A 17,418-nucleotide genomic window follows, 5' to 3' on the forward strand; every position below is an offset into this window, starting at 1 on the left:
AAGTGAAGGTGGTCTTATGGAAGACTGTGCCCTTAACCTCTAGTTTTATTAATTCTGGAAAGAAGCTCAGCACTAAAACACATTCAAATGGACAGACTGAGGGCCAGGGCTTGACAAGACCCACATCCGTCACTCAGATCTCTCCTCTTTGATGTCTTTCCTGCACCTGACACCTGCTTCTGATGTTCCCTTACCTTGGTATATATGATAAGACCTTTCTTCCTACATCAGGAATTGTTTTCTTCTTCTTCTTCATCAACTCTGAATTTCCCTGCCCCTTAAACACATGGATCTCAACCTATAGCTTGTACATATCACATGGGCATCTTACTGATATGCCAATTCTGATTCAGAGATTGGAGTGGGCCCTCCTGGTGCAGACTTGGAAGGGCTAAATGGCCATCTAGGATAAAGATGGAAGATGCTATAGCAGGGGACAGAGTCCACACTACCCACACTCTGGATGTCCAATCAGTGTGTCTTTCTAACCTGTCTGCATGTACTCCACCCCGTGTGATTCCAACTGCAGGAGTAGACCACGATGTAAAGAAAAAAACACCTGACTTCAGAAAGCTCAGGATTGGGTCTTACAGGCACAGAACCCTATGTGATAAAGACAGGGAAGGCTGTGCTACTAACTAGAAGGTGCATTTTGACATGGGGCAGGATGGCATCATCTTTGGGGATGAGGAGTTTAACAGATGGCTTCTTTTTGAACTGGAGGTTATCCCAAGTCAGAAGTTGGTAAGATAGGCAGATGGATCACAAGGTGGAAAAAAAAAATCTGCGGTATTACTCGAGATTTTCCAGAGAAAGAGGATCATAAGGATGGTTAGAGAGGTTTATTTCAAGGAACAGGCTCATGTGATTATGGAGGCTGGCAAGTTTGAAATCTGGAGGACAAGATGGCAGGCTGGATATTCTGCCAGGAGCTGACACTGCAAATCTTGAATCTGAAGGCAGCCCTGCCTAACCAACTTGACACATGAAATTAACCATCACAACAGAATATTCTGTTCCTTTGAGACACACCAACCACAGGTACCAGGAGCAACCAAGACCAAGTTCCTTTTCTTATAGAGATGTCACTTCTTCCTATACTGCCCAAAGCTGGGCATTATTCCTATAGATAGCACTTGCAAGAAGAGTTTCTTTGCTATATATCTGTGGCTTATGGCCATGGTATCCTGCTGCTAATTCCACCTTATTTTCTCAGCAGTAAGACAACATCCTGTTCAGTCTGCCATCCGCTCCAATCTCGCCGGGGTGATTATGGCATCCTGGGATCCAGGCCTCAGCTATAAAGCAGCCTGGCTGGAAGATCCAAGGCAGCTGTGCTAAGGCAATAGGCACTGTGCAGTTCCAAGCTCAATCATCATTCCTACTTGCTAGGCAAGGAATGGTATCCCTCCTTCAGATATGCCTGCAAGTACTAAACCTTCCTTACACCATACCAGGGGCCTTTATCAGAGGTCAAGTTATTCATCCAATCTTCAAGTATACACAAAAATTATTGGCATCCATACACAAACACTAGTTCACCAAAGCACCTGAAGTACCCCCATCTGTATAATTTAGGAGATGGGTCACCTAATTTAAAAAGTAAAATTGAAATAGGTATCATTTATTGACTCTTGGGCATAATCCCTAAGTCTTTTCCACTTGTTCGAAGCCCTCTGGAGTTCCCTACCTTCCCAAAGCAACTAGCTATACTTTTTCTTTTTTTTTTTAATGACTCAGAAATAGATAGAAAGCCAAGACAGTGACTAAAACCCTATTTCAGAACATGATGGGAATCTATCTTTGTATGAAGCACCTCGGATTATTCTTATGCACCCTAGAGTTTAAAAATTACAACCCCCTGTAACCACAGGTTCCACATTTGAGGATTCAGCCAACTGTGGATTGAAAAAAATATTTATTTTGGGAAAAAAAATGTGCCTGAACTGAACATGTATAGACATTTTCCTTAACATTATTCCCTAAACAATACAGAGTAACAACTACTTACATAGCATTTGCATTGTATTAGGACTATAAGTCTTGTAGAGGAGCTGGGTGTAGAAAATAGAAAAATAATTCATGAAAAAAAAGTGACATTACAAAAAGAAACATAAGTACAAGAGGAGCATCAATAACAAGGAGGGAAAGCGAGACATTCCTAATCCTAAATAACTGGTGACTGGAAAATGTTTCCATTATCTGCCATTCTGGAACTAGACTCGGAAATTATATCAACATGGGAGAAGGAGAAGTCTGTGGAGAAAATAATATCATGTTAATATTTTTATTTAGTAGGGAAGATGACACTAATTAACTCTGAATGTTAAAACAAAAATAAAAATTTTTATCTTTGACATTTCTATGAGAATAGGATGCATAACTTTTAAGCCGTTAGAGGAAAACCAACCAAAACACAGAAAACTCAATCCACTCCACAAAAGACAGAAAAGAGACAAAATAAAGAATTAAAAAAAAATATTAACAGACCAAAATGTTGAAATAGTCTGAACATATCAGTATCACTGGATTAAATTCACCCGATAAAAACAGATTTTCAGATAAAACTACAAAAATGAAACAGAATTCAGTTCTGGGCTTGTTAGGGGTGGATGGTAGGGTTCTCCCTGCCCACATGTTCAAGTCCTGGCCCCCAGTACCTCAAACGTGACTGTGTTTGGAGGTAAGGCCTTTACAGGGGTGATGAAGTTGAAATAAAGTTATTAGGTGGTTCCTAATCCTACCTGAATACAGCCCTTATAAAGAAGATAAATGCGGATACACAGAGAGACACCAGAGACCCACACACAGAGGAAAGACCATGTAAAGAGGTAGCAGAAGGGCAGCCATCTGCAAGCCAAGGAGGGGCCTGGCACCTTGATCTTGGACTTCCAGCCTCCAAACTGTGAGAAAATGAATGTCTGTTGGTAAGCCCCTTGGTTTGTGGCACTTCGTCATGACAATCCTAGAAAATTAATAGTGGTCTTTATATTCTCTTTTAGTCCATCTAGTGGAAAAGAGATTTTCAGATGATTTTAGAAAACTCAACCATGGGTTGCTTAGTCTCTTGCATCACTCTAACCTAAAACAAAATGACATGAAGACTGCTAAGAATACAAGTACAGAAAAAGATATACCAAACAAATGTTATCAAGAAGAAAGCAGGCATAGTGATATTAATCAAACCTAAGAGATGTGAACAGGAACACATGTAAAGGAACAAAAAGAAGCATTACTATTAATAAAAGGAAAAAATCCACCAAAATCATCATCGTGTACCTTGCTCCACTTAGCAATACACCTCCACAATACAAACAAAGCAAACAATGATCATAAATGATGAAATTAATAGCCATTACTCATGTGGGACACTTTCACCGAAATCGAGTTAACTAGATAAAAATAAGAAGGGATAGAAAAATTTAAATAACAATGAAAAAGATTTATTTAGAAATTTTTACCCAACAGAAAATAAGGTAGAATTTTCAAAAAAGAAAAAAGAAAAGCAATACAATGAGCATTCAGCAAAACTGATTATGCAGTATTAGACCACAAAAGAAATCTTACATTCTGCAAATAATTTGTGTTGGCCATAAACTCACTTAATACCATGCAATAAAATTATAAATTAATGACCAAAAGATTGTTTTAGTTATCAATTTATTGCATCCCAATTCTGAACACACCCTTCCACATTTGGTCTATGATGAATAAGAGAATTCCCCTAAGCATTTCTCCTCTACAATGACCATAATATTAAGCTTTCTTGGTAGGAAAAAAAGGGGGCCATTATAGGAAGAAAAGGCTTCCTGAAATTTCCAGCTTAGGACAAAGGCCTGGAATATAGTCTTTTTAAAAACAAATCTTTTTTGTAGTTGTAGATGGGCAATGCCTTTATTTTATTTGTTTATTTTTATGTGGTGCTGAGAATTGAACCCAGTGCCTCATGCATGCTAGGCAAGCATTCTGCCAAAGCTACAACCCCAGCCCTGGAAAACAGTCTTTCTACGACTTATGGCAATGGTCTGGCCACCCTTTGGATATTGAAACCAGAACTCTGTACGGCCAGCCACCTGCTGGACTCCCTCGACAAACCTGAGTAGTTGCATAGTCTGGGAGGTCTCTTACTGAGCAGCTGTTCCTCTGCATGCTGTGCACCTCTGATCACCTCTGCCTGCTGATGCCCAAACTTTCTTTACAGGCCATCTGTTGCTACTCCCTTCCTGAGCACCCAAGGGAGCAAACCTGCTCTAGCCTGCTCCAACCAGCAAATTTCCATGCTTTCCAATGGCTAAACCTCCCCAAAGAAGTCTGAACCCCTTCCAAGTTTTTCCCTCCTTGGGTAATCTCAGGCAACCATAAGATACTTATAGAATTTCTTCTCTTTATAATTGTTCTAATTATCACAGTTAATAATTCCTTATATAAATGCCTCTTGATTTATGATGGGGTTATGCCCTAATAAAATCACTATCAAGTCAAAATATTATAAGTCAAACCACTGACTAGCCCTGTTTAACCTTCTGTGTCATTTCTATCTCCTGACTGGACCCAGACTTCTATAGAACTGATGCATGGAGTAGGCCCAGGACACAGATCCCTTAAGATGTGATTGGGAGATGTCTTGGTCCCCCTCTTGGGCGGGAGTGCCAAAGGTAAATGGGATGCTAGTAACCTATGGAAGGCAGTGGCATCATGATTAGTCAAACCATCACTGTCGTCGATTGTGATGAAGTGCAACTGAAGCATGTACTTTGGAAACTCAAGTGGCTTGCTGTACTTGACCATATTGGCAGTAATGATGACTGTAAGGACTGTGATGGCAGTTGGACCCTTTTGAGTGCACTTGAGTGTGTGACAAGTTCAGATCTATTAAATCTTTTCTTAAGTCATGGTCTGAGAATCAGACACTTTCCAAAACATCTCTGAAAGAATAATTTCTTGAATCCATAGGGCTATTATTGCTAGAAATCGAACACAAAATTTAGCTGTACAAATTGATGAATGAATAAGAATTGAATAATAATAATTGAATCCACAAACTCACCAAGTTTTATGTGGGGAAATTGAAGCAATAATCAGGAAGAATGAGATTCTGAACTTGGAACATGAACTTCTGATTGGATCCAGGTGAAAAAGGCACTCTTGAAGCCCCTAGCCATTCTGACTTTCTCTTAACTGTAGAAGTATCTGATTGGATGATGTCTAAGGGGGCAAGCCTTTCTTGAAAACTTCGAGACAATTCCTCCTTGGGGTAGAAGGATTCTCATTCTCCTCAAGACACACCATACCACTCCTTATCACCATGAGACCTACAACTAGGGACAAGTCTCAACATGTTGCAGGACCAGATACACATTAGAAATAGCCTACACACCAAAAGCATTGTAATACCTTGCTAATACATGGGGGACAATACCTAGGGGCATTGTGGTACCACAGACAGTAAAATGTAACACTAGATCAGGCCAGTATCATTGAATGAGTGACTCTGAATTTAACATATGAGCTGATACAGCTAGATTTGGTTCTAACGGCTTACTAGGCTGCTTCATTGAAATTTGGACACAGTGATGGCCTAGATTTAATGACTTCAGATGTCAGAGCTTCCCTGGCATGCCATAGAGGAGGAAATCCAAAGGCTCAGGAAAATAGGAATGTTGGATTGATTTATTATGCATGACCTAGACACTCACCACCTAGCTATATTTTAGGAGAAAGTTCAGAAGGCACTCCATTCACCAAGGCATTGAGAACTACACAAATGACAAACATCTGCAAATCCAAAAAACCTGTGGTTGTTCTCCTTCCTAGGCCAGGTGAGACTTTAGGAGATATCATCACTGAGATGGATTCCCTGATTCCAATAGGGATCATAGGATCCCAGAAGAGCAGAGACCAAATGAGGTATGTCAGCCATAAAGAAAACCAGGGGTTTTTCAGTAATCAAAATGCTTTAGCTTGCAGAGATCTTGGTGATATCTGATTGATCATGGTGTTCCTAAGAAAAAATAAATGGGCAGCCTACTAGAGTGCTGCTAGATCTATAATAGGAAAAAACTCCAAAAAACATGACTTGAGTCACCAAAACAGAGAATCATGGTTTATCACTCTGTTTCCAGATTAAGTCAATTCAAATATCCAGAGCCCTTTTGTTGAAGAGGAGGCAAGGTCCCCTTGAGGAAGAACTATACATACTACTGTAAATCTTCCTCCAAGCTTTCCCCCACAAGACCTTATTATGGTTTGGATGTGAGGTGTCCCACAAAAGCTCATATGTTGGGGCTGGGAATGTGGCTCAAGCGGTAGCGTGCTCGCCTGGCATGCGTGGGGCGCTGGGTTCGATCCTCAGTACCACATAAAAATAAAATAAAGATGTTGTGTCTAACGAAAACTAAAAAAATAAATATTAAAAAATTCCCTCTCTCTCCCTCTTAAAAAAAAATGCAGCTCATGTGTGAGACAATGCCAAAAGGTTTAGAGGAGAAACAATTGGGTTATGAGAGCCTTATATCAATCAGTGAATTAATTCCCTGGTAGGAATTAACTAAATGGTAACTGAAGGCAGATAGGGTCACTGGGAGCATGCCTTTGGGTACATGTATGGTGAGCTGAGCTTAGACTCTTTGCTTCCTGATTATCTGCTTTCCTCCGCCATATTCTTCCACCATGAGGTTCTGCCTCACTTGGAGCCCTGAAGAACAGAGCCGGCTGTCTTTGAACAGAGACCTCTGAAATTGTGAGCCCCCAAATAAACTTTTCTTCCTCTAAAATTGTTCTTTTCAGGTATTTTAGTCACAGCAATGAAAAAGCTGTTTAAAACAGACCTGCAATTCCCCCAGAAGTCTGTGAATCAGAGAAAGGAAACAGCCATATTTTGTGGGGGATACAAGATGCTGACCATGGCTTGGTGGCAATTCCTGTTCATTATGGAAGAATGCCAATTAAGAAATGCAAACAGTAGGAGAGAATTACGAAACCACCAATTTGCAACAACTAATGAATTTACTGATTCAGGCCAGGATCATCAATAGATAATGCAAAGTTAATTGGGCACCCCATGTATGCATGCTGCCAAAGGACTGTTCATAGATGACTAGTAAGTTTTAAGAGGAATAAACAACTTCATAATTGAGGGCTCACACTGTTTCCTGCTTAATTGTAACTAGACAAATCAATTACTAATAGTGAGACAATCACACAACAAAATATAGTTAGCCTCTATACCCACAGGTTCTTCACCTGCAAATTCAACCTACCATGAATCAAAACTATTCCAAAAAAGTGTACTGCACAGATATAGTTTTCTTGTGACTATTTCCTAAATAATACAGTACAGTAATTATTTACACAGCATTTACATTGTATTAGATATTGTACGTCACCTAGAGATGATTTAAAGTACAGGGGAAGATGTGTATAGGTTATATGCAAAAACAACAACAACAACAAAAAAACACTACACCATTTTAAATAAGGATTTAAACAACCCCAGGTTTTGGTATCTACAGGAGGTCCTGGAACTAAGTGGCCATGAATACAGAAGGACAACTGCATTACATGATTGTGATGAAACACAAAGCACCACTTATTAAGTATTCCTGCCAAAAAGTTTATTCTGGATCTAAATATGCTTTGTTGTATTAGATTTATCATTCAGCAAAGATCCCTTTTTCCACAAAAGGAGCACATTTGCCCACTCCCTTGGCATTAGGCTTGCCAGGGGACATGAATCACATGACAATGTGCAATTTCCAAGACCATGCCTTAGGGACCCTGTGTTTCTATGATTCTCCCTGAGCACCCACACCCAGGCAGCCCCTAGCCCTCCAGTCTGGGTCTCAGAATAAACACACTGGGCGGAGTGCAGGGAATTCTTATACTTTTATTCTGCTGCAGCATCCATCCTAGATAAAAGTTGATATCCTTCCATCCTTCTACAGAAGAAACAGGGCCCAACCACCCCCTGGACATGTTTTCCAGTTCTACACCTCCTCTCAGTTCCGGGATGTGGTCAATCAACTATCTGCTTATACAGTTGCTCCCAAGTGGCCATTTCTCCACAGGACAGCTAGATATAGCATACTTGATTGTCCATGCTGACTCCCACATTCCTCATGGCCTGGCCTGTGCAGAAATGCCTCAGTAAATGCCTCTCTGTTAGTGTGATCCCCCAAAACTCACATCTTCTTGCTTTAAACCCACCAATTAAAACTCACAGGAAACCTATTTGGATAATGCCCTAGACCCCAGTAAAGACCCTAGTCCATGGATCCCTAGGTCTCCATCTACTCCCAACCTCTGCACACATGCATAATGTAAGCACGTGTGCAGGGGGGGGGTGCGCTTTGGGTGTAAAGTTTAACCCAGGATCTGTGAGTAATGCAATCTTTATATTTATCTTCTGTCTCTCTTAGTCATTGGAGGGGTATTGTCCTTCTAAAATATGCTAAATTGAACACACAGAGTCATCTCTGTGGACCTAAAACATGAACAAAGCTGCCCTTTTGCTGATCCTGACTATGGATATGAAGAAATAGGTTCACTGCTGTTGGTACTTCTATTGTTATGCAGCAAAATTGACTAATACACAAGACTTTATATTTGACTAATACACAAGACTTGTTATGAGGGGACCTGACTCTGATACTGTGCATCTGAGGGAACATTAGATGTCAGTTACTTTTGGAGAAAAGGAAAGGGCAGCTTTTAGTTTGTAAGAACCACAAGTTAAATGACCCCACAAGAAAGCAATCAGGACAAATGCTAAAGATACAGGACGATGAGTCTGATCTGGTCTCAGCAATGGAGAAATGTAAAACAAAGGCAGAGAGGGATGTGCTTGTCAAAAGAGAAGACAGGAGACATTACAGCCCACTGTGCTGTCTGGCCATGCCTGGGACCTGGCCAAAAAAACAGTTGTAAAAGGCAGGGAGAAGTGAAAAATGTGCAAGATAGGCTGAGTATTAGATGATAGTAAATGACTATGAATTTTGTTAATATGATAATGACATTGTGGAAATGTGGGAAATGTACTTATTTTAAAAGCACATACTGAATTTTTATGGCCAAATAATGATTGGTGACTATAATAACTTTCAAAACCTCAGCAAGAAAGGAGAGGATACAAACATGACACATGAAAAAAATGTTAACAACAGGCCAAACAAATAAGGAAATGAATGTGTATTTGTTACAGCTTTTTTCTCTTTTCCTGTAAATGAGAAAAATTTTAGTCCAGTTGAAAGGTCATGATAGTCATTGAAGATGTGTTGCCATTACCAACGAAGATCTTCCTCTCCAAATCTATCAACGTCAAACACCAAAATGATAGATCAAGAGGGATTGCATACAACAGATTCTAATGAAATCCAACAATCCATTCCTGATTAAAAATAAAACTTAAAAAGTAGATCAAGAAGCAGACTTTCTTTACTTGATAAAAATACCTAACCGCAAATGCAGCAAACACCATGCTATGATCCCTAAGTGGACAATTTAACAACAACAACAAAGACATTTTTAATGTGCATTAAGAAAGAAACACCTGAAACAAAGAAGAAAAATAAGGAACTGGGAAAAATATTTTAAGTATATATAAGAGATGATTAGCACCCAATAGACAGATAGATATAGATATCAAAAACTTCTTTGCTTATACATCCACACCCAAACACTTACATGAATACCAAAATACCTCACAAATATCAGCACAAAAAGAAATATAACCCAATGGAAAACAATTACAAAAGGATAACTGATCAAAGAGAAAATATAAATGCCAATAAACACGTGCAAATATTCTTGACCTCACAAATAATCCAGAAAACTAAAGAAAAGCAAGCAAACAAACAAAAAAGACTTTTCTCCCATCCATCAGCAAAGTTATATCAGGAGTTAGGGACATGGTGGAGACAAAACTACTTTGTAGCCACTTTGGAAGGGAACCTAATAGTGTCTGTGAAACTGCAAAGACAGATGATATCCAGCACTTCCACTTCTTACTGTCTCCCCTAGAGAAACATTAACCCACAAGCATCCCTGTTTATGATAGCAACCATTAGAAAACAATCTGAAGGTTCATTAGTAGGAGAGTGTTCATTAAGTGATATCTCATACTGTACACACAGTCCCTGAAAGCCTCTGCAGCAGTTAAAACAAATGAGGTAGATCTCCAAGATGAACCTGTTTGTACAGATAGTTCTCCAAAGCATCTTGCTGTGAACAACTCAAGGAGCAGAATAATGCACAGACTCCAAGATTCCTTCCACAGGTGTAAAAATAAGATGCAGCTAACATTTGCTGCTGTGGACTGAATATGTTTTGAGTGTGTCCCCCATGGTTTCATGTATTGAAATTAATCCCCATTACAAAGGTGGAAACTTAATCCAACGATGGTGTTTAGAGATGGGGCTTCAGAGAGGTGATTAGGTGTATACACCATCATTAGGGGGGCTGGGGTTGCGGCTCAGCGGTGGAGTGCTTGCCTAGCACGTGCGAGGCCCTGGGTTCAGTCCTCAGCACCACATAATAAACTAAATCAATAAAATAAAGATATTGTGTCCAACTACTATTAAAAAATAAATATTTTAAAAAGAGAAAAATAAAAAGATCATTAGGATGGAGTGCCCATAATTGAATTCTGGTGGTTTTATAAAAAGAGGAAAGACAAGAACACACATTCAGACAGACAGACAGGCAGACACACACACACACACACACACACACACACACACACACCACACATTCCCACCATGCTCTGACACATATATCCAAGGAGATTCTAATCAGAGCTCAATCAATGTCAGCACCACACCCTTGAACCTCTGTTATGGTCTGGATCTAGAAGGCTCCTCCCAAAGCTCATGCACTTGGTCCCCAATTCAGCTGTGTCCAGAGGTGAGGATTTGGGAAGTGAGTGGATCATGAGGGCTCTGACCTCATTAGTGGATTAATCCACTGGTAACTGAATCAATGACTGGGAGGTGGTGAAAACTGTAGGCAGGTGGGGCATGTCTGGAGGAAGCAGGTCACTGGAGGTGTGCCCCTGGGGCCTGTATCTTGTCCCTGGCCTCCTTCTCTCTCCTCTTTCCTGGTTGCGCAGAGCAGCTTTCCTGTGCCACACCCTTCCACCGTGTTATTTCTGCCTTGGAGCCAGTCAACCATAGACTAAAACCTCTGAAACAGTTGGCTAAAATAAATATTTCCTCCTTTAAGTTGTTTTGTCTCAGGTATTTATTTGTCACCTTGACAAAAAACTAACACAATCTCCAAAAATGTGAGGCAAATTAAATCTCTTTATTTTATAAAGTTATCCAGCCTAAGGTATTTCATTATAGCAATGAAAAATGGACCAATGCATATGCACACAAAAACATATATTCTTTTTGCATAATTTTTTAGTAGACAATGGAACTTTATTTTTTTTTATTTATATGTGGTGCTGAGAATCAAACCCAGTGCCTCACACATTCTAGGCAAGTGCTCTACCACTGAGCCACAACCCCAATCCCATATATTCTTATATAACTGTGTACAGAAATAACTGGAAGGAAACACATGGAACCCCTAAGAGTAGTTCTCTCTGGGGAGGAGAGGGTTGGAGATGGTGACCAAGGGACAGCTCTAGATTTATTTCTGAAAACTGAATTTTGATCCACAATATGTTCCTCTATTGCACCATTAAGTGTTTCACGAAGAAAATGCAAACAATTTCTGCCTGTCTATAATATCTTTAATCAAAAACAAGTGACAATAAGCACTGAGCCCAAAGGCTACCTTTCTCCTCTGAGAACTGCAGAGGTCGACTCAGCCTGAGACCAGGAAAGGCAGAGGAGGAGGTGAGCTTTAGGCAATGGGAGCCCCTCCCTGGGCCTCACTCCAAGAGCCCAGCTCTCTCTGAGTGAGGAGCCAGCCTCCAGAGTGCCCTCTTGTTCCCTCTGCCTTCTGTCTTGGTGCCTTAGCCCGTCCACAGGTACAAGGGAAAACCCGGTCTCATCTGCCATGTGGGAAAGTCACACCATAAACTGAGAGTCATGTAAATAAAAACAGCAGCGTTGCCTCCTGTGCCCCGGTCTTTGGGTCTCCATCCGCCACCACCCAGCAGCCCCTTCATTCTCTTGCTGGACATTCTCCTCCCTGGGAGGTCATGATTCTAATTTCCCAGTCACAGAAGTCCAGGTTCCAAGGGAAACAGGGTGGATGCAGGGTCACCAGCCAGTTTGGTGGTGATGTCCCAGGCCCTAGTCATCTCCTTCAGATAGGGAGTGATGCTCACCTGCCTCTGATGTTTCCAACTTGTCTCTGCCAAACTTCAGGTGTTTCCTACTTATAATCTATCATCTCCTACCCATCCTGGACTCTGACTCCGCTGGTTGCCCAGAGGTTGGGAGAGGAGGGACGGCTGGCTTCACCATACTCACCAAGCCAGATTCTCTGATTTCAGCCAAAGTTTCCCCGGCAGTTCCCACTCCATCACCCAGCCAGGCACTGCTCCTTAGCCTCATTTGCCTCCAGATGGCCCCTCCTGGGTCTCACTCTTCACAGCTGCCCTTCCCACACTTCCCGTTCCAGCTGTGAAGCCTCTTCTGCCAGAGAGACTGCCCACCCTTCCCCAGACACCAACTCATTCTCCTTGCCCATAGATCCCTGAACAGTCTCTGTAGGAATATACAATTCCTCCCACTCTGCAATTTGCCAAAGGTGCAGAAAGACAGAAAATCGTACGGATGCAATCAGTCTCCCAGGCATCCAGTGCGGTGAAAAGCACTAGAACGGTTTCTCTGCATGGTAATTATGCCAGCTCTCAAGAGGGACAGCACTGTTACGCCAGGTGGCATCCATCTCTGAGCCCTGGTTGCACATAGGAATTGCTGTGAAGTTAAAATATATTTATCCCTATATGTCAATTTATTAATACCCAACCCACATTTCAGGAGACGTTAGCCCAACTAGCCTGGGACTTCCAGGATTAGTATTATTAATGCTTCCCAGGTGATGCTAAAGTGTTCCCGCCACTGCAAACTATTCAATCAACTTTCAGTGCTTCACTCCTAAACAGGAATGAACCACGAAGGATCGTGGATCTGGGAGGAAGGCCTCAAAGAGGAAGAAAATAAAGGTAAACAGGTTCAAGGAAACCCAAAGAAACAAAGATAATGCAGGGGGAGAATCGAATAATTGACACAATTGAAAAAGAAACTAAATAGTAACTAATATCTTCAAACAAATATAAGAATATATGCCAAGTACAGTAGCCCATGCTTGTAGTCCCAGCTGCTCCAGAGGCTGGGGCAGGAGGATCACAAGTTTAAACTCAGCCTCAGAAACTCAGAAAAGTTCTGAACAACTTAGCAAAACCCTGTTGCAAAATTAAAAAAATAAATAAAAAGGAATGGGGATGTGTGTGGTTCAGTGGTTAAGTACCTCTGGGTTCATTCCTTGGTACCAAAAAAATAAATAAATAAGAACATGCAACCTCCAAGAAACAAAAGAGAGGCACTACTTAAAAAAGAAAAGTAATGATAAAAGAAGAGTAAGAGCTTTTGTAAAGTAAGAAAAAGTACAAAAATCTCAATACAGGAATTTAAAAATAAAGTCATTGAAATAACCCAGAAAGTAAAGCAGAAAGAAAAGGAGATTGAAAAATATGAAAGAAAAGACAAGACAGAGGATTAAATCAAGAGGTCCAACAGCAGACAAACGGGAGTTCCAGGAAGATAAGAAAAGAAAATAGAAGGAAACTGTGTTCTGACTCTCTTCCTTTCCAGGCACAGAGACCATCTCAGAGGGCTAGAGCACCATCTCCAAAGCCTCCCATTCACATCCAGATAAGACAGCTTGCTGCTCAGAGCCACGGACCTCACCCTCCATCCCTGTTATCTCTGTCACTGCCATCAACGTTCGTCATTGTCTCCTCTTCACAGTCAAACTTACACAGTCATTTTGATCAGCTTTCTTGAAAAGAAACATAATTAACAACCAGATTCATTTAATAAGCATGACTTGATAAACAAAAAAAAAATTAAGCCTGTTAAAGTTTGCAGGTAAAGGAGGGATAAGGAACTGAAGGAGATAAAAATGCAGGGAGAAAAACAGAGACAGAAGAGCAAAGAAAAATCAGGCAAAGAAAAGTGCTGATCACAACAGCCCAGGAGTGGAATTAGCCAAAGTGTCCATTGATGGATGGATGTGAAAAGAAAGCGTGGTCTATACCCAATGGAATAGTATTCAGCCTTGAAAAGAACAAGACACTGTCATTTGCATTGACAGGGATGGAACTGGAGGAGAGTATGTTAAGTGAAATAAGCCAGGCATAGAAAAACAAATACATGACCTTACTCATATGTGGAATCTAAAAAAGTTTTTCTCAGAGAAAGAGAATAGAATAGTGGTTGCCAGAGCCTGGGGAGGGTAGAGAGGAGAAGGGAATAGGAAGGGATCAGTCCATGGGTACAAAGTTACGATTAGAGAGGGGAAATAAATTCTGGTGTTCTGTAAAGTAGGGTGACCACAGTTAACATTGCTATGTGGAAGCTAAGAGAGTTGATGTCATAAATACAGGGAATAGAACAAAGGTCACCAAAGGGCAGAGAGAGAGAGATAGAGGATGGAAAACAGGAACCAAATTACAGTTAGATAGGAGAGAAAAGTTCTGCTATTCTACAGCATAGTAGGTGACTATTGTTAACAATTTACTGCATATTTCAAAATAGAAAATGGCATCTTGAATATTCTCAGTACAAAGAAATGACAAATGTTTGAGGTGATGAAAATGCTAATTACTGATTTTATCATTTCACATTGAATACATTGTGCATCACACACAGTAGACCCCATAAGTACGCACAACAATTATGTGCCAATTAAAAAATTTTTCTAAGAACTTATAAAAAATAAAAAGACAAAGAAAGAAGGAGACGGCAGAACAGCTGGAGACTGTCAAAGGAGAACGACACTCAATAACACACCCACGGTGGGGACCACGTGGATCCAAGAACAGCCCCTCGTGTCGTCCCCCAAAGCTGATCACCTGAGCTGCAGGTGCATGCTGGGTCTGCTGCCTTCCGAGAGACACGTTGCTATCCCAGTTTTCCACTGGCTCTTGACCTTAGGTCTTCCACTGTCATCGTGCAACCATGCATGTGCCCAGCCTGCTGCCTCTTTCTCACTCCCCACCACCCTTCACGTTCAAGGACTGTCATCCCCACACCACATGTGTCATGCTAAAGGCTGGAGACCTTCCTTCCGTCTGACTCACCTAAGGTCCCACAGAGAAAGCAGAACTCAGGAACTCAGACATCTTCCCATAAACATGACCACCAGAGTTAACGTTCAGTGGGGGCTTCCTCTATGAAGTGCATGCTGTTTAAGCTCAGAGCCTCCATGTACCAAAGATGATGATGGCAGCTGACCTCCTTCCTGCGATGACCAGAGGTAGATCTGCAAAGTGCTAACACAGCACCTGCACACAAACTCTACTGGTCCTCATACTGATTCTGTGAAGCAAAAGGGGCAGCAGATAAAAAAGACTCAGCCCTGCAGTGGCTTGCCTGAGGTCACACAGCTGGCAGCCCAGCCCAACCCTCCCTTCACCCTTGTCCCCCACATGCTTGGTTCATGAGCTGTTCCTTGGATGCAGATATCACTGAGCAAACAAACACTCCAAAGGGCCGACCGTTGTGGATTACATCCTTTAACTCCCATTGCCCCCAATCAAATCTGATGCTAGGACAAGATTTCAAAAGATGGATGGCATTTCACAGCTCTTGTTAGCATAACAGCAAGAAATCCCACGTGCCTAAGGAGCACTTTATTATTTTTTTTAATGTATTCACTCAACTAATGAAGATTTTTCTTCTTTGTGGCACAATGAAAAGCTGTCTGCTAACAATGCTGTTTAGGACCTGGGTCCTGACATATTTCCATCTGTTCCTCTCCCCGTTACTATCCACCTGCAAACCAAACTGGGGAGTTTGGCTCGGGGTCAGGGAGAACTCCAGGATCACAACAGACAGGAGAGGGGCTACCCACTCAGAACAGGATTTAGTAGTTGAAGTTGTCAACCCCAGAAAAGCTAGAGACATTTCCTTTTGTCTTTTGAAACTGGATAAATTTTTTCTACTAAAAATTTAGTAAAAGAAATAAACAGAGGACCCCAGATACTTATTTTACAAGGTCCTCATACACTGCAATTACCCTGCATGACCTCCACTTAAGGAATAAGACAACATCATGGCTGATTCTCCAAGAATGTGCCTCTCAACTTCAACAGTGCTCAGAAACCTATATCCAGGACCAACCATTGTGGATTACATCCTTTACTCCTATTGCCCTTAACAATAATAGTAGTCATGTCAACACCAGCAAGACAGACACTGCTGTTTCACAGCCACAAATCCTTGAAAATCAAATGTGGCCTTGTTTCACCCCCAGTGCAACTTCATTGGAGGCCAAAAAGACACTTCATACTCAATTCCTGTATTTTAGACTGATGTGAGTAATACAGCTATGGTGTCATCTTTAAAGGTGATTTTGGCGACTGGTGAAATCAAATCTGATGCTAGAACAAGATTTCGAAACAGCTCTGTTCAACAGAACTTCCTGCAATGATAGAAAATTTCTCTCTCTGCTCTCCAAGAGGGTAGGCGTTGTTTTGAAATGTGGTTAGTTCCAATGAGGAACTGAATTTTTAATCCATTTCATCTGAATGCATTTAAATAAAAGTTAAACAGCCACATGCAGCTAGTGATGAACACATCGAATAATGCAGTTCTAAAGGGTTGATGTGATCACCTTTGAGAAAAGTGATACTTATTAGAATCAAAAATGAGTTGCAAAAGAGGAAGTCTGTGAAATTTTCCCCATTTCTTTCTCTGATAGGGTGTCTACAAATATAGGTAAGGGAGATCCAAAAGAGAGTATATGTGGATTTTTAGCAAGACACAAAAACAGGTCCTTCTCAACACTTTTAAGGCCCACACTGATATAATGTGAAATGAATACAACAACATGAGGTGGATTAGTAGTTGGTTGAATGATCATATTTAAAAGGGACCGATTTTTGCATAAGTGTCAACCTGTGAGGATTTTCCAATGATATAGTTCTTTTCATCCCTGGATAATGATAAAGAAGACAGCAATTCTTCAGAACCGCAGATGACACAAAACTAGGTCACTGACTGAAGAGGATGAAGAATCATCAAGCCCAAGTGCACTGCTGGCAGGAACAGGGCTGTGCAAGAGCAGGCAGGACCTAGCACAAGGTACGCTTCCACTACCCAGTGTGCGAAAGTAAGGCTCAAACTTCATTGCTGAAGCAGGATCCTTAAGCAAATCCACATCTGACCATACAAAGAGGATTAATTTATTTAAGGCCTAGCCAAAATTCTGCACCAGTAATTACACTGTCTTCAGATC

The 17,418-nt window shown here is 41.1% G+C and overlaps 1 protein-coding gene across 12 annotated transcripts in view; it reads right to left on the bottom strand.

Moving 5' to 3' along the window:
* Apba2 (amyloid beta precursor protein binding family A member 2) overlaps nucleotides 1-17,418 on the bottom strand; it is a 252,008-nt gene that overhangs the window by 88,729 nt on the left and 145,861 nt on the right. For 3 of the 12 annotated variants that reach the window (XM_078051291.1, XM_078051287.1, XM_078051292.1), the window contains one exon: nucleotides 15,260-15,497. The exons of the other annotated variants lie outside the window; for them this stretch is intronic. The gene's annotated coding sequence lies outside the window, so the exon portion shown is untranslated. The remainder of the gene's footprint in view (nucleotides 1-15,259; nucleotides 15,498-17,418) is intronic. 12 annotated transcript variants of the gene reach the window in all.

Source organism: Ictidomys tridecemlineatus, chromosome 5, assembly GCF_052094955.1.
Source record: "Ictidomys tridecemlineatus isolate mIctTri1 chromosome 5, mIctTri1.hap1, whole genome shotgun sequence".
Classification (NCBI taxonomy): Eukaryota; Metazoa; Chordata; class Mammalia; order Rodentia; family Sciuridae; genus Ictidomys; species Ictidomys tridecemlineatus.